Below are 26,195 nucleotides of genomic sequence, written 5' to 3'. Positions count from 1 at the left end.
TGCTTTGTTGGATTTTGACTATTATGTTCCTGGAACATTTTTTGTATAAATAAACTTGCATATTTGAATGAAAAATATTAGGTAGATTATAAATCCTGATTTTCAATTTAGAAAAGATGATTATCTAATAAGCAAGGCTGGAAAGATTAATCTTCTGATGAAGTCATGAGACACTGGTGGCCACAGGAGGATCAGGAGAGATACAAACATTGAACCCATGAAAAAATTAATTGGGGCTCGAAAGTCAGCAGTCACAAGAAGCTAAGAGCTTGAATTCCCAGCTTCCCCTGCAAAGCATTTGACTGTGAAAGTCTAGTCTCACGGTTAAGACGCAGTGTAAAAGAGCGCTCAGTCGGTCAAGGTCATGCTAATTTCATGTGCTTATTTAGTAAGTGGAATTTAAAAGCTTGATCTCAGACCTTTACTGGGTTCTTTTGAGGATTAAGTGAAATACTTAATATATGGCTTTTACCAAAGAATCCTTTGTTAAAGAAAAATCTTGCTACCAAGGATTGTAAGGGGAGGGGAAAGGGCAAGCACAAGGAGGTTTGGCAACAACCCTTAAATTCCTTAAATGGAAGAATTAAGTTCTAGTGTCGCAGGGCACAGTGCAGCAGAGAGCTCACGGGAGCCTGTCACGTGTTCTAGAACTGCCGGAGGGGCTGAAGCCTGAAGAAACCATGCGGAGGTTGAGCAGGACCCCCATACACACGTACTGTGCTGCCACGTTGCACCCCATAAGTACATATAACTGTTACTCATGAACCAGAGATGAAAATAAAATCTGTCCATGGCATTAAAAAGGGTGGGGGGGGGACTTGGGCTGCTCTCGTTAAAGAGGATAAGAAACGGCAGCGTCTATAATCCCATCTCTCTGAGAGGCTGAGCAGGAGGATTGCAAATTCAAGCCCAGCCTGGGTATCTTAACGACTTAGTGAGACTCTGTCTCATAACTAAAAATAAGACAAGGCAGGGGATATATCTCAGGGCAAAGGCCCTGCGTTCAATCTCCAGTACTATAAAGTGTGTGCGTGGGTGTGCTCATGACTGAGCATGTGTGTGTGTGTGTGTGTGTGTGTGTGCGCGCACTCGAAGTTGAAATGGATGTACAAACTACAACAGAGTAAAAGGCTGGGGTGTTTCCCAATACTTCCCACCTTTGACGTTCTTACCTTTGACTTCCTTGGGTCTCCAGGGCAAGATGAAGAGCATAAGACTGGGGAGATAGCTCAGTAGAATAAGCACCTGCCTGAAGCACAAGGTCCTGAGTTCAATCCCTTTACCACACACACACACACACACACACACACACACACACACGATAAAGAACATAACTTGCAAGAAATACGCTAAGGCCTAACTAGAGCTTTTCTGTCTCAGCTTCTTGCATCTGGCAGTGGGGAGGAGGGGTCTCTGCACGACCCTTTGGCCTCTTTGGGCCCTTGCCTCACTTCAGTGAGGAACAGAAGAGTGGCTGTCTCTGCTACAGCTGGCTCATCCTAGGGGTTCCCTCCTCCTCCTTCGGTTGGATCCCCTCTGCATCCTCTTTCTTTTTAGTTTTTGCTCCTGTTTTCTGAAGCACATCCTTCAGTGGGGTGTGTGTGTGTGTGTGTGTGTGTGTGTGTACACTACTGGGGATTGCCTGCCTCTTTTCTTTTTTTTTTTTAAATATTTATTTACTTTTATTTATTACATTTATTTATTGTGTGTGTGTGTGGCCAGCTCAGCCCACCAGGGGGCGGGTTTGGTTGGCTTTTGTTGTTGGGGATCGAACCGCGGTCCCTGTGCTTTGCCAAGCTTGTTTCAAGTAGGTGCTTTAGACCACTGAGCCATCTCTCCAGCCCTGCCTCTTTTCTTTTTACTTTTTACTTGAGACGGCGTCTCGCTGAGTGGTCCTGCTATCTGGTAGCTCTTTAGTCATGGCTCACCAAAGAAATTTCAGGTCCTTTTTGCTTCGAAAAAAGAATTGAATGGGACAAGCCAAATCAGTGCCAAAAGTTAGTTAGTTTATTTATTTATTTATTTATTTATTTACCAGGAATCAAACTCAGGACCTTGCGCTTGCCAGGCAGGCGCTTGTGCCATTGAGATACATCCTGGCCCCAAAAGCTAAGCGAGGGGTGAAAGGGGGAGAAAAAAACTGGCTTTGAGGAGCGAGCTTGGGCTGCACAAAAGAAAGAACAAGAGCAGAAATACAAGCGTGTGAGGAGTCTCCTCTCCTTTGCGCTGTCCACATCTCATGGGAACCCAAGAGCAGCCTCCAGGGCCTTAGGAGGGATTTGGGCCTGTCCTGGGACCCTGTCGTTGCCATTCCCCAGCCAGCTCTGCCACACCCTGCCCCTGTCTCTGCTAAACTGCCCAGGCCAGGCTTAGATTTGCAATCTTCCTTCCTCAGCCTCCCAGCCCAGACTACACCCACCATCTGCAGTTTTTTTTTAATTAATTAATTAACTAATTTATTCATTTATTTATTTATTTTGAGGCATGGTCTTGCTATGAAATTCAGGCTGACCTGGCCTGACTGAGCGTCCGGTCTGACCTTGAACTCCTGGCCCTCTTCCTCCTCACCTCCCAAAGGCTGGGGTGACAGACACGTGCCACTGCGCCACACTCACTTCTAGCTCCTTTTCGCTGTCTGTCTTTGGACAGCTTCGGAGCTCTGCTTCTCTCCCTTTGTGGACAGTGGTCCTCAGAACGTGCTCCGGCAGCGGCTTGCTCAGTGCGCCGGGCTGGGGTCTCCTGTGCTCCCCCCTCACTCTGCGATCTCTTGCCATTGAAAATTCCTCTGAATTTGCTGATGGCCTCCCTCTGTTTCTCTTTCTTTCTGAAACTTATCGTTTTGATGCTGAACTAAACCTTTCATTTTCTTACTTTTGCAACTTCCCACCTCTTTTTCATTTCCATTGTTCGTATTTGGTCCTACTTCCTAAGAGCTCCCCCCACCTTGTATCCTCTCCTCCCCCAGCTCCGAGCCAGGAGATTCTCTTCTCTCCAGCTTCTACTCAGGAAGTTCAGATTTGCATGTTCTAGACTGGAGTATTTGCCCTCACGCACAGCCCCTGCCCTGGTTGCACTTTTCTGTGCTGTCTCCTCCCTCATTCTCTTGGTCCTCCTACTGTGGGTCTTTTTGGGGTCACTCTGCTCAGGTTTCAAAAGAAGCAAGGGACAGGCGCATGCCCTCAGGACCTTCTTCCCTCGCTGCTCTCATTCTCTCTACGTCAGTCCTACTTCTCAAAGCAGCACACACTCCTCCGAGTGACTGGCAAAAAACCAAGTGCAAGAAAGCACGGAAAGGCCCAAATGTTAACATTTCAAGACGCTGCCTGGCAGCACGTCCCACGGGCAAGAGCGGCCAGCACAGGCTCCTGGCAATAGATGGTTTTACTTTCAGGAACTTGGTGAGCCACTTGTTAAAAGATGATTAAAAATTAAGTAAGTTCACCATGTTCATTGTGCAATGAAATAGATCCTATTCAAAACAAAGGTAATAAATGCTCAGAGCTCAGCACTTCTGAATATTCAGTGAGCAAACTATTATTTATTTTCAGTTGTTTCCATGTAATGCATCTTCATGTTAGAGATACGAAGGTGCACTGTGTTCCCTTCACAACCTATGTTCAGCAAAGTCCTATCAGTAGCTTAAAAGCAGTCTTGGGGGGATATTTATACCAGGAAAATCAGAAAATACTACTAACAAGGGACTGATACTGTTTTTCTCACTGCCTATACTCAGAGTGATAGAGTAAATGTAGTAATGCAAATTAAACATCCAAGTGTTTATGTGTGCAGCAATTAAATTGTAACACAAAAAACTGACAAAGCCAGGTATGGAGGCCTACGCTGGTCAGTTCAGCCCTCAGGAAGCTGAGGCAGGAGGATCGCCACAAGTTTGAGGCCAGCCTGGGCTACATAGTGAAAGAAAGCCTGGACTACACGGTGAGACCCTGTCCCCACTCCCACTACCCACAGAAAAGCATCAAAACAGTCTTCTATGTGCAAACTGTTACAGCAGTCCGTGAAGAGATGACTCAGGCATTGACAGATCTGTGAAGTTCTCTTTTCACTTTCATCTTCCTCTTGAATAAAAATCCCAACAAACATTCAAGTGGGAACTACCTTCACGTGGCCGTGGCAGCCATGGCTGGCTGTGGGTAGCGGAGTTCAGGCAGAATCAATGGAATCCTTGTGAGAATCAGTGGGCCACAATGATTCTACAGTCGAGAGAATTCTGTGCATTAGGATTTGTGAGTTGTGTACTGCGCATCTTTTATGTCAGTAAAATACGGAGCACACTTACACACGCTTGAGGACTGGTGGTCAAACACTGACCAGAGCGACCCCACCTGGAACCATCTCCACAGTCCCCATCCTGCGCAAGCAGAAGCCGTTTCACTTTGCTTCCCAAGCCTCATGCAGATTCTATTACCAAGTATGCACCCCATAAACATTTACTGAGTGAGGAAAGGAAGACTCAGAAGCCTCACCTTCGCTTTTTCATCTGAGAGCAAGCAGACCCTGATACAGACCAAGGCCTGGGAAAGTTCCCGCTGCCCGGGGCTGCATTCGGCCACGGCCTCCTGGGGCTGACGCCAAACCCGTGATGACACAGGAAAGAGTGAGGTGGTTGCTCTTTCAAGCACAAGGCGGTCGTCCCATGCCCATTTTTATGTTGATTTGGAAGTTAAGCCACTTGCTGCCATAAATCCAAGAAGAAAGCCAGATCTCCTGCTTCTAAAACACTGCCCTATTCCTTAGACCTTCCTTTTCTTGAAGGGACTCACACTTTCTGACACCAGAGCTGGAAGGGGAAGCTGCTTGCTGGTCTTATGGCTGGCTACGCGACTTTTGTTAAAGACACAGCAATAAGCAGTCAGAGGAATCAGAAAACTTTTCATGCGCAAACACCATGCTTGTTGCAAACCCAGATTTCAATCCAGTAGTCTCGTGTCTCTCAACAATTCTGTATGGTAGGAGTCGTTCTGATGTTATAAATGGAGTTACTTAAGCCTCAGAGAAACCTATACATTTGCTGAAAGCACACAGCTGCTCAGCAGCACACCTGTGTTCCAAATGGCTCTGTTTCGAGCCGGACCGCAGTATATTTCACTTGGATAATGTTTCTAAAGCATTAGCCATCTACCCTGCACTGTTTATCTACCATTTTCAGGATCCTACCACATCTGCCTGCCAATCATATCATCTACTTATTATTTTCTTTGGAACTCTTTTTGTCTTTATTTAGCCTACTTAAGCAACTATATCCATGAAAGAGTGGGTTGCCATGCTATTCTGTTGTCCTAATGAATATTAAAACGGATGCATAATTATAAGAATTAAAACTGTATCTGCTTACCACCTAAAATGATCTGGAGCACCAACAAAGATAGGTGGTCCTCAGGCAGCCTTTGCTTCCTGGGACACCAGAAATGTAATTTGTGCTGGGGTGGGGACAAGGGTGAGGGTTATATTTGTCCCCTTGCCTTCAGCTTAAAGGAAATAAATCAACCTATTTTGCTGAGAGGGAGCGAGGGAGCCTGACTCATGCTTCCTGGGAAAAGTCCCCCTGCTCCAAAGGAGGAGGTTACAAAACCTTCCACAGTCACAGAGCCCTTCCATGCTGCTAGGCTGGGATTAAACTTGGCCGAGATTACTAAATGCCATGGGTGTTAGACAATGGCAGCTTCTGCAGCAAGAACAGAATTAAAGAAAAAGCGAATCAAATTGTCAGAAGGCACCTACGCTGAGAAGCACCCAGGACTGGAAAATCTAAGGAAAGCTTCCAGCGGCCCCCGCTGGAGTTAGTAGCCTGGGCTCTATTCTTTCCTGTAAGTATGCTGGGGGAGGAGGTAGCTGATTGTCTTTCTCAGTGTTTGAGTGGGAGGAAAAATACGGCTTTATGCAAGAAAATGGCAAAAGAAAAAGGGGGAAGTTTGTTTTTTCTTTGGAGCTGCTATAAAAATAAATTTATATCTTTGTGAAAGAGCCTGGATTTGGTTTAGCAGATAGCTTGGAATGTTGACCGATGTATTGAAAAGGGGGGAAAAGCCTCAGAAACTGTACTAGCTATGACGACAGAGATAAATTGAACAGCATAAATGAGTTTCAGATGTCTGTGAGAAGTCAACGCCCACCCAGGCTGGGGCGCCGCGGCCCAGGCTTGCTAGCAGGTACGAGCCCTGGCTTTCCTCCCGACACCGCAAGCGTAAGAGCCCAGCCAGAACAGCCTACGCTTGGTTCTATTTTAATGGATCCCGCGTGTGCCTTCAAGTCCCTCCACAGCATGGGCCTGTGACACCCCCCACAGACCCACCTGGGTACCATGCCCAGGCCCGGGGCCAGCTTGAGAGCTCTACCTGCCTCTCCACTCTCACTAGGGTTTACAGATCTTAATACTGCTGCCTTTTTCTCTTTCTTTCTTTCTTCCTTCCTTTCTTTCTTTCTTTCTTTCTTTCTTTCTTTCTTTTTCTTTCTTTCTCTCTCTCTTTTTTTTCTTTTTTATTTCTTAAAACAGAAAGCTCCCTGTCAAATGTAGAGTAGGAGTGGCCTCTCTTTTTGTTGAGGAAGTAGAATCTTCCACAGTCACTGGAACTTAGGCTCACTTGTGAGTTTGCATGTGGCCTTGGCTGGCTGCGGCAGCTCGGCGACCTCAGTGACCGGCGACGTGGCCCAGGAGCCGAGGAGTCATCCCAGAGCACCGCGGGACGTTCTCTCCCGTTCGCAAGCAGAGCTGGGAGGCTGTAGTCTGTCTGGGAAGGCTTCTTTCACTTGTTGGCAGGACTTGGTTTTGACGCGTAGGATCCTGGAGACTTGCTGCGCTGACCGGCAGGAAGAGAGGGGTGCTGAGAGAGGGGACTGGGGCAGAGGGCGGTTTCCGGGGCCAGGAGAGGGCCGGAGCAGGTCCTCAGGCTGGGGTGACCTGCGCCGCTTGCTTCCTCGCAGCGCCCGCAGTCAGGCCTCGCCGCCGCCGGCTGGCCTGCACCTCAGGCAGAGCGCTGCTGCCCGGGCCTGCCCCGCGCGGGTCCCAGCTCCCCGGGTGGACCGAGGAGCTTCCTTCCATCTCAGCCCTCGGGCTCACCACAAAGATTTGTGCAGAGTGCACCTCACAGCAAAGAAGCAGATTTAGGGCCCTTTTGCATCTAGTCTACAGTGGTTTCCCCAAGTTATGTAAGTCTTGGGGTTCTTTGATAAAGGCTGAAGTAGGACCTTCTAAAAATAACTGATTAATTACCAACCTTAAGAGTCTAAATGGGTTTAATTTAATCTGGGAAAATAATGGAATCGCCTCCACTTTAATTACATCAGTATCAACTGCTGCGTTGTACTACCAACACAGAGAGAGCAGTTTAAAATGTTGCTCGTATTTTCAAGGTGAAACTATTACCTCCCAGTGTCCCCAAGTCACAAACGGGGCCCAGCTCACTCCATCCTCTGCTCCCACACCTCTCCTAAGACTTCCATCAGATACCAGGGGTGCGGGGGACTCCTCAAAGGTGTCCCTGACTCACCTGGCTATTGGCAGCGTCCGTGTCTTGGAGATCCAGGGCCTCAGCTCCTCCTTGGTCGAGTGGGGCAGCCTGCCACGCAGACATTCTGCAGGGGACCATGCTGCTGCGAGCCTGCCCACAGAGGCCAAGGGCATGGAGGGCGGGGTCCCCAGCTCCTGTGTGCTGTCTCATGCACACACAAGCGGCTGGTTCCCTTGGCCATAGTCTGTGGGTCACAAATGGTAGGCCTGCCACCCTGCAGGGGCAGCTCACACAACAGAATCCTGGGAGCCAAGGGGTGAGTAGAGCTGTATCCATAAGTCTGAGAGCAACTCAGTTGTTAATGCTAAGAAGCTAGCAAGAAAATTGTGCTCTAAATACAGTAATTTACATTTAGCCCACGGGTGTTGCATCTTCTCTACCTGCATTTTTTGGGGGAGGGGCTGGTTCAGGCCACCCTGAGGGCAGGGCTGGTGAAGCATGTGGTGCTGGGGATCATACCTTGGTCCCCTGCACCGGCCTAAGCTTGCCTAAGCAGGAGCTTTAGACCTCTGAGCTGTCTCGTCGGCCCCTCGATCTTCATTTTGAAAAACTGATAATTTACTATTACTCATGCCTCTTGAAGCATTTCTCAAATTGGTTATGGAAAGAGACAGTTATGAATAAATATACTTAACATAAAAGTGATCATTTTATTAAAAGGGAAGGCTGGGCTCTAAAGTATGTACTATCCAATATTTTCTAAAATGAGGAAAGAAATAAATGTCTGCTAAATAGTTATAGAAAGGTTTTCTATTTTGCTCCTAGTAAGAGAAATGCAAATTAAAACCACCAGTATACAATTTATTGTGTATCAGATTAGCAAAGATTTGAAAGCCTGTTGGCAAAGTTTGTAGGAAAATCAGACAAGAAATTAACAAGTGCATATTTTCATTTAGATATGTTGGATGCTGTGAAGAAAACAAAAGCAGGGCAAAGGCAGAGTGACAAGGTCGCTATTTTTTATATAGGTGGTTAGAGTGGTCTTTCTGAGCAGCTGCCATTTGAGCAGAAATCTAGGGAGGGCAGAGGGAGAGCTTTCAAGCAGCTACAGAAAACATGTTCCAGAAAGACACAAGCACACAGCTCTGACCTGAGAACCGACCGTCCTTCAAAGGTTGAGGAGTGGACGAAGGCCAGCCGAACTGCAGCAGGACCGACAGGGAGGAAGTTGGTCAGAAATGCGTTGGAGAGGTAGCAGGCCTGGGCTGCGCAGGGTGCTGTGGACCAAGAGCCTTTGCAATTTGAGAGCAGAAGAAAGTAATAGATCTGAGTTTTAAAACAACCACTGAAGTTGATTGTCCCAGAGGGTGGAGGTGGCGAAAGGAATTAGGTGAGCAGAGAAGCCACGGGGTGAACCGGAATGACCTCCGGTCTGCTGAACAGCATGACCTCCAGGAAACCGGGACTTCAAGCCCTCCTCTCCAGCCTGCTGGCCTCTCTGATCCCTGTGAAGCCAGGCACCCCATTCTCCAAGTCCACACTCCCCTTTCCCATACCACCCGTACTGTTGATGAGTAAAATCTCTTGACTTCATCTAAACAATGTGAAAAATCTCCCCTCTCTGTCTCTCTCCATGTCACTCCCTTCAGCCAAGGTACTTGGGACTAGGAAAGGAAAACAAAGTCCAACCCATGCCTTTGCCCTGCGACTGCCAGAAGAGGGGTGATACATCCGGCAGCTGTCAGGCGCCCCTCACTTCCCCTGCCTTCCCAGGGTGGCTGGGCACCTGAGAAAGTGTCTTCCTGCCACCCTGGACACCTTGGCCATGCTGAAAGGAGCTGGGCTTGAATGGCAACCAGGATTGCTTAGGCCAGAGGAGGGCAAGGACGCCGAGGCGATCCCGAGTCCCCAAGCCCCGAGCATCCGGATCAGCACTGCCTGTGCTCCTGAGGACTGTTGGGCCTGGCAGCCGGGATCTCAGCCCACTTTCTTCCCAGGACACGGGAGCCTCAGCCAGGCTGCCTCTTCTGGCAAACTGCCGCCACGTGCCTATCCCAGATGTCCCCAAGTCCTCCGGGACATATCTGCCTAGCCACAACAGTCCCAGACACCTCTGCCTCAGGCCTCTCCAGATGGCGCTTTCCCCACCACTCTGAAAGTTTTCCAGCAGGGCTCCTTCTCTCTCTCTTAGCTGGTGGAGGAGCATCCCTGGGTACTGAGCCGCAGTACTGAACTGCAGCACAGGTCCACAAGAGGCTTCCCCCATGTGGGCCTGTGATCTTCCCATGATTCTTATCTCTGTCAGCCCTCCAGCCCCAGCAGTGACCAATAAGATCAGCGGCAAGTGGCACCAGCAGAGATAGGCCCAGGCGGGTGACAATAGCAGCAGAGACCAGCAGTGTCAGCTGGTGGCAGCAGTGTTCAGTGACAACTGGCAGAGAGCAGCAGAGAACCCGAGCAAGGCAGTGGAAGCCAGAAAGCTGCCAATAGGGCGGTGAGCCAGCTGGTGGGGAGCTGGCAGGGGGCGAGGTGCGGCCGAGGGCCACACCAAGTACCAAGGGTCAGCTGCGCTCAGAGCCTGGAGCTGACGAGCCTGACCCTCCTGTGCAGAGCCACGAGTGGAGCTGCACTTTGCCAGTTTGTGATTTCTAGATGAATGGAGAAAAAGAACCCTTGGCGCTTGAGGACACTTTCACCTGATGGCTTCTTCCCTTCTGCCTCTGCCCAGCCCCTATTCCAACAACCCCTTCTCCACAAGGAGCCACATTTTATATTTTCATTGAGAGTCACAACCAGATCATGCCTAATCTGCCAAACCTTAAAGGCTTCCTTGGCCATTTAGAATAGAAGCAGTATTTCCCTATCATTCCTACAAAGACTTAAAGGCGTGGTGGTGAGCCTATGACATGCATGTCACTGTGCTTTTCTTTTAAGACAATAGTCATGAGTAAGTTGTTTCTTTGTAAATTAAAACCTCAGTATTCAGGTCTAATTGGGTTTTGGGTCACAGTTTGGCACTAGGCCTCTATAAGGTTTGCCATCACCGCCTTACACAGTCCGGCTTAAGGGTGCCTCAAACATTTCCTGCATGTGCAGCCGAATCTTGTCCCTCACAATCTTCCCATTGGTATCATCCCCAGGATTATGGCTTGTTTTATGGCAAAAGGGAGGTTATTTGAACCCTTAAGATCAGGAAGAGGGCGAAGTCAGAGAAATTCAAAACACAAGATCTGAACCACCTTCCCTTGCTTTGAAGGTAGGGGAAGAGGGCCAGGAAGAACGGAGAGCAGCCCCAGCAGGCAGCCAGCAGGGTAATGAGGAGCCCGGTCTCCCCCCAGCCAGGACCCCGGCTCTGCCAGGAGCCTGGACAGAATTCACCTTGGAAGTGAATTCTCCCCTGCAGCCTCCATAGAAACCTCCTCCATTCCCCATGAGGCCTGCGTAGGAGCTGAGCCAAGCCCACCAGGACTTCCGACCGCAGAACTGTGAGGTAATAAGGGGGCCGCAGAACTGTGAGGTAATAAGGGGGCCGCAGAACTGTGAGGTAATAAGGGGGGCCGCAGAACTGTGAGGTAATAAGGGGGCTTTGTTTCAAGTTTACCATGATTTGTATGCAGCAGGAAGTGAGTACTACGCGCTCTCCCCGCCTCACCGTGTTTCACCACTCAGGTCACTCTGCTGCCTTAGGAGCCTTGCATTTAGTTCTTCTCATTTAGACACTTCGGATGGGCTCCTTCTCATCCTTTGGGGGACTGCTTGGGTGTCCCGGGCTTGGGGAGCCCCTCGCTGAGTACCCTGGGGAGCACCCCATCTAGGGTCCTAGCTGCCACGCTTTTTCCCTGAGTGTCATCGTGCGTGGCTCGTGTCACCTGCACACTGTGCAGCACACCTGGCTCGAAGCACTACACAGACGTACTCATTTCCTCACACGATAATCCACGAGGCAACGAGGTGGTGCTGCTGTCCCTCCCGCTACAGATGAGGAAATGGAGGCTCGTGCAAAGGCACACACCTAGGAAGCCACAGAGCCAAGAGTTGAGCCCAAGCATCTAGTCCAGTGTCGACACTTACAACCACGTTTCTTCTACAGTATTTATCACAACCTGAGGTAATTTCCTTCTTTATTCTCTTTCTCTTCCTCCAAACCCCTGGCTATCACACAAGCTTCTTCCAAGTAGATATCTTTTTTTTTAAACATTTATTTATGTGTGTGTGTGTGTGTGTGTGTGGCCAGCTCAGCCCACCAGGGGGCGCGGCTGGCTGGCATGTGGTGCTGGGGATTGAACCGCGGTCCCTGTGCTTTGCTAAGGCTAAGCTTGTTCTAAGTAGGTGCTTTAGACCACTGCGCCATCTCACCAGCCCCCAAGTAGATATCTTATTTGTTCTGTTTGCGTAGTAGCTACTCGGCAAATACTGTGGAATAGACACATATTATTCTCATTGGTCAGGCAAGAAAAGTACTACCAGAATAGCTGAGCAACTTGGCCAAAGTGACATGCTTGTTCGTGAGAGAGCCGAGGTGTGTACCCAGGTCTGTCTAATCTCAAGCCTCCGTCTGCCCAGCACGCTTATTAACTACTTAATTAGAAATAATAACAGCCTGTTGTAACTCCTTTACTATGTAACATTTTCCTAAAGTATGACTATAATTTTCCTCAGTGAGCAAAAAAGTCATCCCTAATGGTTGATTGGAAAATATTGTGACATTGGTGAGGCTCACCCTGTTCTCATCTTGATTCTGTGCTGTGGGGATGGGGGTGTTCCTTTGGGGTTTTTCCCCCTCTCTCCCTGAAGCACATTTTGGGTCAGGGACATCTTCCTCAGGACCCCCAGCTGCCTCTGGGTACCCACCATGCTGCTGACGGGCAGTGTGAGCCATGTTCGCGGCTTCCCTGCCTCAGAGGCGTTGATCTTCCCTGGCCGTTCCGTGGAGTAGCTATTTCCATCTCCCTCTCTTCCCATGCCAGCATCTCTCTGGTCCTAGAAAGTGGCCCTTCCCACCCTGAACTCCTGAATGACAGTGCCCCCTGAAACGCCCTGCCTGTCAGAGAACCGCCTTTCCTTGCAATAGACTCTGTTGCTACATTCTGACTTGATAAAAACGGTCATTACTGTTTAAAGTCTAGAAGCCGAGACTCACAACCGCCCAGCAGAGCCAAGATTCCAGCCTTCGAGGACTTCCTCAATAGCTTAGCATGAAGCAAACACAGTCATCCGGGGCGTTTGACCCAGGCCTCACCAGCAATGGAAGTTAATTGTTTGGTGATTTCCTGTATTTGAAGACTAAATACTTCCTTTTCCAATAACAGACTCAGGAAAACCTCAGTCAATGTGGTAAAATGAGGGCCCTCGAAGGCAGCCTGTATTCAGAGAACCCTCAGTGTGTGTGTGTGTGTGTGTGTGTGTGTGTGTGTGTGTGTGTGTAAGGCTGAACTCAGGCTCATAAGCCAAAGGCTCCTGCAGGAGGAGTCTTGATTATGGTTCTGTGCTCCTAGAGGGCTTGCGGCCTGCTGCCCAGGCCGTCCTGAGCCCGCTGCTCACAAGCAAGGGAGGCAGGCATACGCACTTGGGAGCCGCCGAGGAGCCCAGGCTGCTGAGCATGACACGCAGGCCCTCAGCTTGCCTTTGCGGTCCTCTCTAGAGTGGCCCCGTGTGCAGGCAGAGTTGTTCCCACCCCTGACCCTTCTGTGCTCAGGCCTGAGGGTGCCCTACCTCACTTCTGCCTGCTGACCAGGATGACGCCATTTATCAGCCCTGTCCTTTCTTCTCCATTCCTAAAATAGCTCAAGGGCTTAAATATTTTTGGCCTGGGTGGCTGCCAACAGCTGACAGACACTCTCCAGATCTCCGAGGTTGAATTCCTTCAGGTCCTTCTTCTACTCACCAGGCGAAGCAACTCACCTAAGCCAAAGTGACCACCATATTCCCTGCCTGAATGTTCAGTGTAGCTTTCAGGGCCAAAGTAGAGTCAGGACCATTCACATAAACATGAAGGTGAATTCTGATCCTCGTGCTGCCTGCCCCTGGCAGTGGTCTTCTACGTCTTCTCGCCTGCTAGCTCTCCCTCTCCAAGCTGCAGGTGAAGACTGGAGCTCCCCTGGGGAGCAGACGCAGGTCTGGCCTTCCTCACTTCTCCTTTAGACCCTCTGGGCGACTGCCCCAGAGAGGGCCCGCTACCCTCTGAGATGTAAGATTGTGAGCCAACTTAGAGAAATTTCTAACGTCTCAGAACGGCACCATCAATCAACCATTACGCTATTTTTCTCTATTCTAAGGGCACAGATCAGCTCTGCACTCCCAAAGTTTCCCGTCTACTCTATGGCACAATAAATGTGCTCAATAAAATATATATTGAATAATGAAACAATTTATCAAAGTGTATACATTAATTATGTATAGCTTTTGTATATCAATCATACCTCAGTAAGTAAAGTGTTTTTTTTTTTTTTTTTTTTTTTTTTTTTTTTTTTGTGTGTGTGTGTGTGTGTGTGTGTGTGTGTGGCCAGCTCAGCCCACCAGGGGGCGCGGCTGGCTGGCATGTGGTGCTGGGGATTGAACCGCGGTCCCTGTGCTTTGCTAAGCTTGTTCTAAGTAGGTGCCTTAGACCACTGAGCCATCTCTCCAGCCCAAGTAAAGTGGTTTTTATCAAGAGAAAGGCCACACACAATATCTTTAAAAGGGAGTAAAAAGGGCTGGGGAGGTGGCTCAGTGGAATAAGCGCTCCCCTGGCAAGCACAAGGGCCTGAGTTCAATCCCCGGTTCCACAAAAAAAATTAAAAAATAAAAGTGAGTAAAAAAAAAAAAAAAAAAAGCAGAATGGGGGGGGGGCAGCACCTAGAGGTCTATACTGTCTATAATCCTAGCACTAGGGAGGCAGAAGCAGGAGGATTACAAGCTTGAGTCCCACTTGAGAAGCTTAGTGAGACCCTGTTTCAAAACAGAAACTGAAAAGGTCTGAAGATGTAGCTCTGTGCTAGAGTGTCCTGGGTTTGATCCCCAGTACTAAAAAACAACAACAAAATTCTTTTTAATCTCTCTCTCTCTCTCTCTCTCTCTCTCTCTCTCTCTCTCTCTCATTTTTAGTGTGCATCATTTCAACCTGCTGAGCCCTGGAGTTTTTGCAGTGCTGCAGTTGGACCCCAGGGCCTCGGCTATGCCAGGAGAGCACCCTGCCCCGAGCTATAGCAGCTGCCCCTCATACCTGAACGCGCCTGGTATTGGTAATTACTCTACCGATCTGAAGCAGCCTTCACCTCTGCACCCTCTTGCGCGCTGGGATTTGGGGCGGAAGCCAGAGTGATAAAGAAACAGGCAGTAGCTGGCTCCAGAGGGAGGCTCTGGGAAGGCAGGCCAGGCTGCCCTGGAGGCCCTGAGAGGAGGAGGCAGGGAAGTTTCTCTGCAGAGCGCTTCCCTGGAGGTGGGCACTGCTCTTCCAGCCTGGCTTTTCTGCCTTCTGAGGGTGTAGGGGACCAGGACTGCCGAGTGTTGTCCACTACCAGAGCTGGCTGGCTGAGGACCAGTCCCTCTCGTGAGCGAGTGACCGAGACAGAAGCCACCTCCACAGAGGTTAGCAGACCTGGCTTTACGACTGGCCAGCCCGGGAGGAGGTGGCAGGTGCTCTGTCTCTGCTCAAGCCTGAGGAAGTCTTGCCCCTCCGAGTAGCGAGTAGCGGAAGCCATCGGTGGCGTTGGGCTGCCGCAGGGCAGGAGGCTCCGCTCCGGGAGAGAGGTGCTTGTCTCTGGGGCAGGCCTGGGGAGGCCAGAGGTTCGCGCTGCAGGACCTACAACTTCCTGTCCTTCGCAGGCTGCAGGCTGGGCCACACGAGGAGTGGCCCTTCCCCTGGAGGGTCTCTCTCAGAAGCAAGCACAGCAAGCGTGGCCCCTCCTGTTTTGTTTTTGTTTGTTTGTTTTTTGCAGTACCAGAGATTGAACTCAGGACCTTGCACATGCCAGGCAAGTGCTTATTCTACTGAGCTATCTCCCTGGCCCAGCCCCTCCTGTGCTTGCTGATGGAGAATGGCAGGGCACTGGCTCTCCTTCCCACCCTGCTTGGCTGGCATCCGTGCAGATTGCTGCACAAGTGCGCTTTCCGGGCTGGCCCCAGCGCTTGCCAAGCAGACCCCAGCACTTCACAACACACAGACCAAAGCCTACCACCCAGTCCTGTCCCATCTTCCCCAGCCGGCACTCAGCTGTACTTGCTCCAGTGGAGTTACACAAAGTAGGAGGAAGAGAAGGGTGCAGGCAGCAAAGAGCAGCCGGAAATGCTTAGGAACAGTGGGGTGTGGGTGAGGTCACCGCGCCCGTGGTCCCCCGGGGCCTCGGTGGCAAGCATGGCCCCTCTCTGTCCAGCAGGGAGGGACCGTGTGCTGAGTCCACTGACCGCTGGGCTTTGAAAGCTGCACGTCGTCCCCTCCAAACTGCTCAAGCGCTGACTGAATGGTGTTGGAAGTGAGAACTGGGCTTAGTCCTTTGCAGAATGATAGCTGTTTCTCTATTAGTGACAAAGGAAAGAAAGAGAAGAGGAAAAGGCTAGAAGGGAGAAGCAGCAGAATCGAAAGAAAGGAAGGAAGAAGGTGGGGAAACCGAAAAGGAGAGAACACTGGCAAAAGAATAATATATGCAAATACCTACTTGGGAAAGGGTCTGCATATACTATCTTTCTTTTTGTAGTACTGGTGCTGGAGATTGAGTTCAGGCCTCAAATACGTCAGATGACAGTCTGTCACGGAGCCTCACCCATCACCTTAGGAATCTTTTTTTCCCCCTCTGGCACGTCATCTCGCTGTGCAGCCCAAGCCATCCTTTAACTCTCTATGTATGGAACTTGAAACCCTCCTGCCTCAGCCTCCCAAGTGCTGGGATCACAGGTGTGCTCCACACACCTGGCTCCCAACACATTTTTTCTCTCTCTCTCTCTCTCTCTCTCTCTCCTTTTTTTTAGCAGAACCAGGGTTCAAACTCGGGCCCTTGCACTTGCCAGGGAAGTGCTTATTCTACTGAGCCACCTCCCCCGCCCCCAGTGGTTTTTTTCTTTTTGGCACATTTTCTCTTAACTGTTTCTTCTCTTCTTGGCTGTCTTTTCTGTCTACGTCATCCATACTGTACTGAAGTTTTTCCCATTTGAAAGTATTCTAAACATATTCCTTTGCAAATTACAAGGCCCTCCTGTAAACATGACCACAGGTATGGACCACCCAAGTAATGTGGGATTTAGAGAAAGTACATTAATGTATCCCTCACCCAACAAATATTTGTTGAACCCATTTAGGTGCCACCACCAAGCCTTGGGGCAATGCTGAAGAAGATCGAGAACGGCCTTAGGGAGCGCTCCTCAGCGGGAGGCCCTCTCGCCACTCATATTTCATAGTCCATTAGAGTACACGTCCTCTCTTGAATTCCTAGCAGTGGTTCGATGACACATTACAGTCTCCATCCCAAGGTTACATACACATAGGTGCTTACTGTAATTGCTTCGTAATGATAAAAAGATGATACTATTAAAACTGACTATAGGGGTCGGGGAGATGGCTCAGTAGAATAAGCGCTTCCCTGGTAAGCGCAAGGGCCTGAGTTCAATCCTCGGTTCTGCAAAAAAAAAAAAAAAACAAACCTCTGACTATAGTTAGGGTAATTTCTTATACTTCATAAGAACAGAAAAAAATAAATTTCTATCAAGAATATTAGAAAAAGCTACCCATCAATCATGGGGACCTTCTCCTTAGACAGTTAGCTGCGTTCACCCTCTGAGCGTGCTACTGGTGTTCCCGAAGTTCTTTCTCTCCTGCTCTCTCTGACAGGGCCCATCAGCGATGTACTTGCTTCAAGCAATCTATCCTTCCACTTCCACTGGGGCTGGGAAGCAGGCATTTGGCAGACAGCTAGCTCGGTTCCTCCCCTCGGGGTTCCTCCCCTCGGGGTTCCTCCCCTCGGGGTTTGGCTGGGGAAGGAGAGCTTAGTTTCTTCCTGCTCTTGCAGCAGCAGGCCCCCGGGGGTGAAGGACCGGTCTGCCCGGTTCGGCATGACCGAAACTGGCTAGGTGCATCTGGCTAATTCTGGACTGCAGGCTCAGACACCAGCCCTCCAGCTAATAAGTATCTGTGATAAAGGCATTTCTTAGTCAGGTGTGGTGGTGTACACCTGTGATCCCAGCGTGCTCTGGTTGACCGCCATCGGAGCCATTTAGCAGGAACTTGAGTAGAAGTAAGAAAGGGAGGCTGGGGGTTGAGGGACTGGGGGCCAGTAGCTAGCTCAGCGGACTAAAGCGCCTGCTTAGGCAGGCTAGGGCAAGTGCAGGGCCCGTGGGTCCAGCCCCAGCACCACGTGCCGTGACCTGGGCTCAATCCCCACAACAACAAGGATCTGTTTCTTTCACCTGCCTTGCTCCTATGTCTTGTTTCTCTCCCCCTCCCCCCCAGTTACAAATCAGGGGAGGGAAGGGGCTAGTCATTAGCCCTTCAAGTTAAAGATCTCCTGACAATCATATAAGTAACAAGCGTGAAACTCGGTGTTCTGAGAGAGCCTGAGATCTTCAGTCAGACCTGGATCCTAAGCAGAGGCTGCAAGCTCTGGTGAGGCCACCTCGCCTGCCGCAAAGAGCGTCTGTCCTACTTTGGCCCTCTAGAATGTGTGTGGTGTTGTTAGGAAGGTAAAAATGCACACGCAAGTAGCTGTGGTGGAGTGACAACTGGGGGACAACTTGCAGCACCCGGCCACACTCACTTAATACGTGGGGTCCCCCTGAGGATCGCTGCCAGCAGCGCAAAGGGCAGGGCTGTGGAGGGAGAAGTTGAGAGGCTGTCGGCAGCTTTTGGGGGAGCTGCCTGGAGGAGTTTGCCACACTGGCTTTCCTGATAAGGATTTGGCTGTTTTCATCATCAGAGGAGCTGGGGTCTTTGCTACCGCCGAAGATAGCTGCGGTACCTTTGGGGGAGCTCTGGTGCTTACCTTGAGCGTTGCTTCCCGGCTCCAGAGCAGACCCCTCAGCCTGCTGGCGCAGATCCTTCATCCCGCTGGCACAGACTTTCTAGCTTCCACCCCTGGTCTTTGGGCCTTCCCAGCACAAATCCTGGATACGACCTTGCATGGGACATTGCCTTGGGCTCTAGCTCTCCGACTGGACTCGTGGGGGCACTGCTATGAGCTCTGGGCCTGCAGCCAGACTCACGCGGGGCACTGTCGCGGGCTCTGGGCCTGCAGCCGGACTCATTAAGCTGAACATTGCCATTGGATCCAGGCCCTCAGCTGGATTCTTTCTTTTTTTTTGTATTTTGTGCAGGGTCTCACTACACAGCTCAAACGTAGAGATCCTCCTGTTTTCAGCCTCTCCAGCACTGGGATTACAGGTGCATGCCACCACGCCTATCTCAGTTGCCAGCTCAGCATGCCAGGGAGCGGCGGATGGAACCCTGGCCCCTGCGCTTGTCTAAGCTGGCACTCAGTCCGCTGAGCTATCTCACTGGCCCTTCAGCTAGATTCTTTTGGTCTTTAGTGTGTGGACAGATTACCTTCACACTTTGTGTAGGACTCTTTGAGAGACTATTATAAAATAACTCTATAAATTGTGCGTCCTGTACTGTTTCCCTTGCACACCCTGACTACAACAAAGCTCACATTTCGTAAGCAGCACTTGGCAAAGCTCATCTGGCAGTAGTGCTAGATGGTGGTGATAGTAGGGGTGACTTTGAATGTTCAGTACTGCGATCCTTACAGAGTTATTTCTCTTTTCATGAAAACTTATCCTTTTATTTTTTTAATTTTTGTTTTTACTAATCATGTTTGCAGCAGATGATTACATTCATCCCGGGGAGCTGGTCCATGTTCATACCATAACTTAATTCCTTTACATCCCCACCCTCACCTCTTTTTGACAAGAACACGCCACCTAAAAGCCTGTCCGACTAACTAAAAAGGCCATCTCTCAGGTGAAGCACTGCGTGCCCTACATTTGTGTCATTTAAAAATTTCTTTAGAATTCATGGGAGATAATGAGGACAATGTGCTGAAGGTAATTATTACCGGTCTGTTATTCCCTTGATTATTCTAGAGAAAAACCTTGCTGGCTTTGAGGTGTCCCTTCAAGCCAGCGGTGCTGCAGGGTGCTGCGAATAGCAAATCAGGCGTCTTCAGCAAACGGGAGGATCACTACAGTCCGGGCTGAGGAGGGGGACCCTGCAGCAAATGCTCTTAAAGGAAAATCAGGCGTGCTAGTAGGTGCGCGCTGCGTCTCCCCAATCTTAAAGCCGGCGCTGCAGCAGGGGCGGCCGCGAGTCTGCGGGCCCCTGCTCTGCTCCCCGTCGGGCTCCTCCAGAGAGGACTGGGGCGCCGTCCTTGTCTGCGATTTCAGCTGCTGGCTGGTAACAGACTTAGGAAAAGAATTCGTGTGTGTTTCTATTGCTCTTCTGAAGGTTCCTTTGGTTTGGAGATTTCCATGTTTAGCCCAAATAAATGAAAAACACCTATATCGATGTTTGACCCATAACTACTGAAAAATAACAAATTGATTTAGAGTATGCTATTTGTTTCGAGGATATTCTTTTCCCTTTTCTTTTTTTCTTCTTTTCCCTTTCCAGAAGTGGGTTAGTGTAAAGCAGGTAAGACTCCCTTTTTTCAGTTAGTGCCTTCATAGCTCACATCACTCCTCAGCAGAATCACCCACTGGCGACAACGTGAGCAAAACGAGAACTGCAAAGCCGCGCTTGGGCTGAAAGTGGAAACTGCTTCTGCAAAGCCACGGCAGCCGCCTTCCTGTTCTATCCCGGAGGCTTCCTAAGCCGCAAGGCTCTTCGCCAGCACAGGCTAGGGCAGACGTCAGTTATATCGCACACGCGCGCACGCGCGCGCACACACACACACACACACACGCACGCTTGGACGCACGCGCGCGCGTACCTGCGACTCCAGGCAACTGAGCAAATAGGAGGATTTCCCCAACAATTTAGTTTGGTTTCTGACAGTGAATCGAGTGACTGTTTCTCCACCAGGCAATATTACCCAGCACAACATTCCCTTGGGTGCTGAGGATGCAGCCTGGAATACAGCTTGAGGACAAAGTGCTTGCTGGACTAAATATTTTAGCTAATATATTAATTTCAACCTTTTTTGTGTGTGTGGTACCAGGGATTGAAAATTTCAACCTTTTCAGTGGCAGATATCAAAGGCTCAACTTCAAATGGCTCAAGCAAAGGTGTGAATTGACTGGCTTATGTTTGTCCACAGTTAGAGGTTTATGCATGGCTGCGATTCCGCATCTATACAACGGGAGCTGGAGGACCGGGATTTAGCTCAGTGGCACAGCCCCTGCACACCCTCAAAATGTGCGTTAGGTGTGGTGGTGTACACCTGTAATCTCAGCACTTGGTTTGTTTGTTTTTGTGGTACCAGGGATCAAACTCAGGACCTTGTGCTTGCCAGGCAATTCTCAGCATTGGGAGGCTGAGGCAGAAAAATTTCTATGACTTCCAGGCCAGCCTGATTACATACTGAAACCCTGTCTCACAAAACTAACTAATTAAATAAATAAAAATATTTGATTGTGCTATGCTGGCCCCACCCCCGGGGCATGCTGAGACAGCAATTGAGACTGGGCTGCTGGTATGTGCCTGTAATCCTAGAGCTTAGGAGGCTGAAAACAGGAGGATCACTATTAGCCTGGTCTGTGTAGTGAGGCCCTGTGGATCCTGTACTAAATACATAAAAATAAATAAATATAAATAAAATGTGAGCCATAGATGTGAACCACAGGTCTGTGTTTGAATATTCTGCTGGCTACATGAATAAGCAAAAAAGCAAAATTAATTTTGCTGATATATATTTTAGCTCAATATATCTAAAATATCATTCTAACATGTAATCAGTATAAAACATTGAGGTGTCTCCTGAGGAGCCAAGGGAGGAGGTGGAGACCACAAGCCACAAGGAAAGAAGATGAAGTTTGAATAGTTCTTCTGTCCCTGTCTGTACTTGTTCAAAGAAAAAAGGACTTTTGGGTTTTACTCTGTCGCCTGTCGATGACAGAGCCTTCCTAGGACATTCCAGGTGGCGCGCATCCTGTGTTCTGCTTGAGAGTGTAGCGACCTCACTTTTAGAGAGGCCTCCCCGACACACCCTGTTGGTTTTGACTAGAGATTCATAAACTTTTTTTTTAAAGAGATGAGTGACAGAACTAAAAAAAAGAAAGAAAGAAAGAAAGCAATTTTACATTCTTTTATTCACACTAAAACCTCAAAACCCAGTGTGGCTTTACAATTATAGCACCTCTCGATTCAGACCAGCCCCGTTTCAGTTGCTTAGTAGCTGTAAGTGGCTACTGGCCAGCCGCAATACTCTGGGAAAATGTTCCCCCCTGGCTTTTTCCCCCCTGGCTCTGGGGACTGAAACCAGTCTTCACATTGATATACATCCCTGCCCTTTTTTAAATTTTTACTTTGACATAGGGTCTCACTAAGTTACCCAGGCTAGGGTTGAACTTGTAATCCTCCTGCCTCAGTTTCCTATGGTATTGGGATTATAAGTGTGTGGTTCCAGGCCCAACTACCCAGGTTCTTTTATTTATTATCATTATTTAATGTATTGAGTACATGGTCTATAGAGTCTCACTCCACAGATTGGACTCGTGCTGATCCTCCTGTTTTCAGCCTCCCAAGTGCTGGGATTACAGGCACGCACCACCACGCCCAGTCTCATTTGCTGCAGGGTCGACACAGCATTCTGGGGATTGAACCCCAGTCCCTGCGCCTGCCTAAGCAGGTGCTTTAGTCCGTTGAGCCGGGCCTACGCAGGTTCTTTCATACATTTCCAATGCCCCTAAAAATTAAATAATTCTCAAAGAGGATGGGTATGAGTAGAAGCAGAAAGAGAAACTAGAGAGCTAACTCTAGTAATTGAGCATTTTAGGGTGCTATATCTAGAAAAGTCCATGTTTTTCAATTTTGTATTACTGGGCATTGAGCCCAGGACTCCAAGCATCTCAGACCAGTGCTGTACCGCTGAGCTGCGTCCCCAGCCCTCACGTCTTTGTAGCCATCAGCTTTCCTACACATCCCGTTAGACTTTGAGTCAGTTTGCAGTCCTCTATATAGCAAGGATTGTGCAATCCAGCAGCGACTTGCAGAATATTTTACACAAACTGAAATAGCTCTGTGTTTCTATAATAAGGAGGGTGGAGAGGGTGCTTGGGCAGGACGTACTCCAAGGAAGTGGAGTTTTATTGTGATCCAGGGTAAATGAACTCCTCACTTCTGGGGAGATGGGAAAGTCTGATGTGGTGCATGGGGTGTACAGCCACTCTCTGAAGGAGTGACCTTATCATTTTAATATTTCTGAGACCTGTGAAAGCTGGATAGCCAAGCTGAACACCAAGAGCTATAACCCTTGAAGACAGTATTAGAGTGAGTCAGCAAAGAGCAGGGAGGAGGCAGCTGCTGGGGAGCTGGACTGGGAGCCTCCTGGTGTCCCCGTAGCTCTTGGCACCCACAGGCAGCCGCTGCAGCTGCTCTCCTCCAGACCACAGCCCGCATGCGCCCTGCTCCCAGAGGGCCCTAGAGGGCATGTTCTGAGAGCCTCCTATTTCCTGTTTCTTTCTCCCAGTACAAATTCAGCTTTGCTTAGAGCTGTGCTCTGGCACACTGGATCCAATAAGGAGAGAAAATCACACAGCAATTTGAGGAGGAATACAAAACACAAAATTGATAGGAATAAGGAGATGAGAGCAATGAAACATTACTTAACAAGAAGTGAAGAGAGGGCCGGGGAGATGGCTCAGTAGGATAAGTGTTTGACTGGCAAACACAAGGATCTGAGTTCAATCCCCGGTTCTGAAAAAAAAAAAAAAAAAAAAAAAAAAGTGAAGAGAGGGGCCAGGGAGATAGCTCAGTGGAATAATCACTTGCCTGGCAAGTGAAAGGACCCGAGTTCAATCCCTGGTTCTGCAAGTGAAGAGAAGGGCTGGCCAAATAGCTCAGTAGATTAAAGTGCCTGCAAGCAGGTGTAGGGGCGGGAGTTCCATCCCTGGGCCTGCCATGCTTTCCCCACCCCCAGGGCACACTGAGACAGCAATTGAGACTGGGTGTGGTGGCATGTGCCTGTAATCTCAGCTCTTGGGAGGCTGTAAACAGGTGGATCACTACAAGTCTGATCTAGCTGATCTAGCAGTGAGACCCTGAACATCCTGTACAGCCTTCCAAAAAAAAAAAAAAAAAAAAAGTGAAGAGAATTCTGTACAATATAGAAAGAGCAAGTATATGGGCCTGGCCTCCTAGGGCTGAGATAGCCTGCCTATAGCAATTCCACACTCATCCCACAGGTTAAAATCCTGGCCTCCTAGGTGAGTGCCTGGGGTGGGTCACTGACAGCAGACAGGGCACTGCCCATGGCATTGTGCTGGTGGAGTGGCATAGACTGGAAACCCACCACTGGAACTGTGCAGAAATTCTCTGTCTGGACTGATGGGAACACATCACCAGCAGCACTCCCCCAACCCCAGAGGGGACAGTGCGGAGGACAGTGCGGACTGCCAAGTGCTGACAACGCACATGGATGCGGAAGGAAGAGTCTCCTGCAGGGTTTTGCCACCACCTGCCTCTACTGATAACACTCCAGGGTCAGCTGTTGCAGGGAAACTATATTTCAAGGACCCCGATCCCTTTGTCAGAGAACAGCTAAAATATAGTTACAATGGCGCTAAGAGGCCAGCTCACTTCTTCCCAGGTTTTTCTGAAAAGCTCCAAGATGACATTTTTGAAAAGCCACATCTCCATGTCTAATCTACGGCATATACTTTATTCATTTCTACACCCGAGAAGGTGCTGTCAGAAGGTGCTGTAAGGGTGATGTCGTCCTAGAGGGTTTTTTTTCAGTGTATTTGGTACAGGGTCTCACTACTGCAGCTAGGACTCCTAGTGATCCTCCTGTTTTCAGCCTCCCCAGTGCCGGGATTATAGGCTCCATGTGGCCAGGGGTGGGGCCAGCACAGCATGTGTTGCTGGGGATTGACTTAGTCCGCTGAGCTCTCTCGCCAGCCCTTTATTCTAGAGACACTCTTAAAGGACAGGTCACAAAACACTGCTTTTATATACCTCACAAGTAAGTTTCTTGGACATTTAGAATGTTTCAATTTAGGATGAATGTGGCAGAATGGAACCTGGATTAACTAGCATTATGCTTTGTGTCTAGTTGTCCCCCCAAACCCCTCACGGAGTCGTGGAGCAGCTTCTGGAGTTTGTGATTACTGTGGGTGTGGATGCTGCACCTGCCCTGGGCAGGTCATTTGCATTACGATGTAAGCAGGGATGCGGGGCTGGCTAGCTGCCTGAGCTGCCGCCCCCTTTGCTCTCTGCCTTGGAGCTGGCTGAGTACAGACTGAAACCTCCAGTAACTGTGAGCTAAATAAGCCTTTCCTTCCTTCATTTTGGGTGTCAGATATTTGTCCCAGCAATGAGAGAAGAGTAACTGAGACAACTAGCTTCCAGTAAGTGTAACAAAATGCCTAAGAAAATTGACTTATGAAGATGAAGCGGTTATTTTGGTCCAAGGTTTTGGAGTTCCAGAGAAGAGAGGGCAGGAATCCATTCAGTCTTGTCTGATGTCGTGGTCAGTGTCTAGCTGTCCTCAAAGCCTTATCTGGTCATGAGGGGTGGGCTTTTCAGAGGCTGCCCAATCTAGTTTGTGAGTGGCTCACTGTGGTTCACTGGGCTTGAGGTTGTGAGTGCTACACCCTAGGGTGGGTAGCCTGTATGCAATAGAAGGGAGCAAAAGAGGCTCGCCTCCCCTCTTGCCCTTCTTGCTTTTGTTGTCTTTCACCACCATGCTTGTTTGCCCCTCAGCCACGCAACCCTGCCTAGGAACCAGCTGATTTCAGACTGAAACCTCCACCAACTGAGCTAATCAGCCTTTCCCTCTTTACTTTGGGTGTCAGATATTTTGTCTCAGCAACAAGAGAAAAGTAACTAAGACACTGGCTACGACTTTCCACTGAGTTCTCTGTTTCCCTATTCCTGCCTATGGCAATCTTATGTGCCACTCAGCTGTTTTAAATGCTACAACACTAACATAAGCCAAAATATTTGGAATGTAGTGGACATTCAATTTTTGTGTTTGAGGGTGACTGAACCTAGGGCTTCATATTTGTTAGGCAAGAGCTCTACCACTGAGCTACATCCCTAGCCCTTTTTATTTTGAAAAGGTGTCTTGCTAAATTGCCCAGGCTGGCAGTTGTGATCCTCCTGCCCCAGCCCTCAGTAGCTGAGATCGCAGGCGTACACCACGATGTCTAGCTGAAATTTCAGTACGTTCTGATAGAGGTTGTAAGAAAGACAGTGGACACTGAAGTACAAAGTCACCACTGTCACCACTGCCACCACAGGACAACTCAGTTGCTGAGCCACTCAGAGGGTGAGATTTCGGGGCCTCTCTTCTGCTTCTACCCAGTTCTGTCAGACACATAAAAGATATGGTGGGTTAGTTGCATCACCTGAATAACAGATACACCATTTATGCCATATTAGAATTATGCTTGTGTTGGGCCAGAGAGATAGCTCAGTAGAATAAGTGCCTGCCTGGCAAGTGCAGGGTCCTGAGTTCAATCCCTGGTACCACACACACACACACACAAAAATCGAATTATGCTTGTGTTGATATATTTAGGTATATACACAGAATAGTTTGGATAATTTTTTTACCACACCCTCCTCCAAGATAGGATAATTGTACTGTTGATTTCTACTGGTCTTTT

General features: G+C 49.2%; 1 long non-coding RNA gene across 4 annotated transcripts in view; it reads left to right on the top strand.

Moving 5' to 3' along the window:
- The first annotated feature begins 5,608 nt into the window (after positions 1-5,608).
- The window catches only part of LOC111817420, a 27,508-nt gene continuing 6,921 nt past the window's right edge, over positions 5,609-26,195 (top strand). Inside the window, exons 1-5 of one of the 4 annotated variants that reach the window (XR_002821623.1) lie at positions 5,609-5,825; positions 11,445-11,574; positions 13,250-13,460; positions 14,550-14,686; positions 14,925-15,025. This is a non-coding gene — a long non-coding RNA (uncharacterized LOC111817420). Of the gene's footprint in view, positions 5,826-11,444; positions 11,575-11,914; positions 12,013-13,249; positions 13,461-14,549; positions 14,687-14,924; positions 15,026-19,511; positions 19,664-26,195 lie in introns of those variants that run through there. The other 3 variants (XR_002821624.1, XR_002821625.1, XR_002821626.1) reach the window with 3 other exon arrangements.

Source organism: Octodon degus, unplaced genomic scaffold (assembly GCF_000260255.1).
Source record: "Octodon degus isolate 3935 unplaced genomic scaffold, OctDeg1.0 scaffold00057, whole genome shotgun sequence".
NCBI classification, from domain to species: domain Eukaryota; kingdom Metazoa; phylum Chordata; class Mammalia; order Rodentia; family Octodontidae; genus Octodon; species Octodon degus.
Note: the sequence above shows the minus strand (reverse complement) of the source record. Positions and strands in the feature narration are given on the sequence as shown.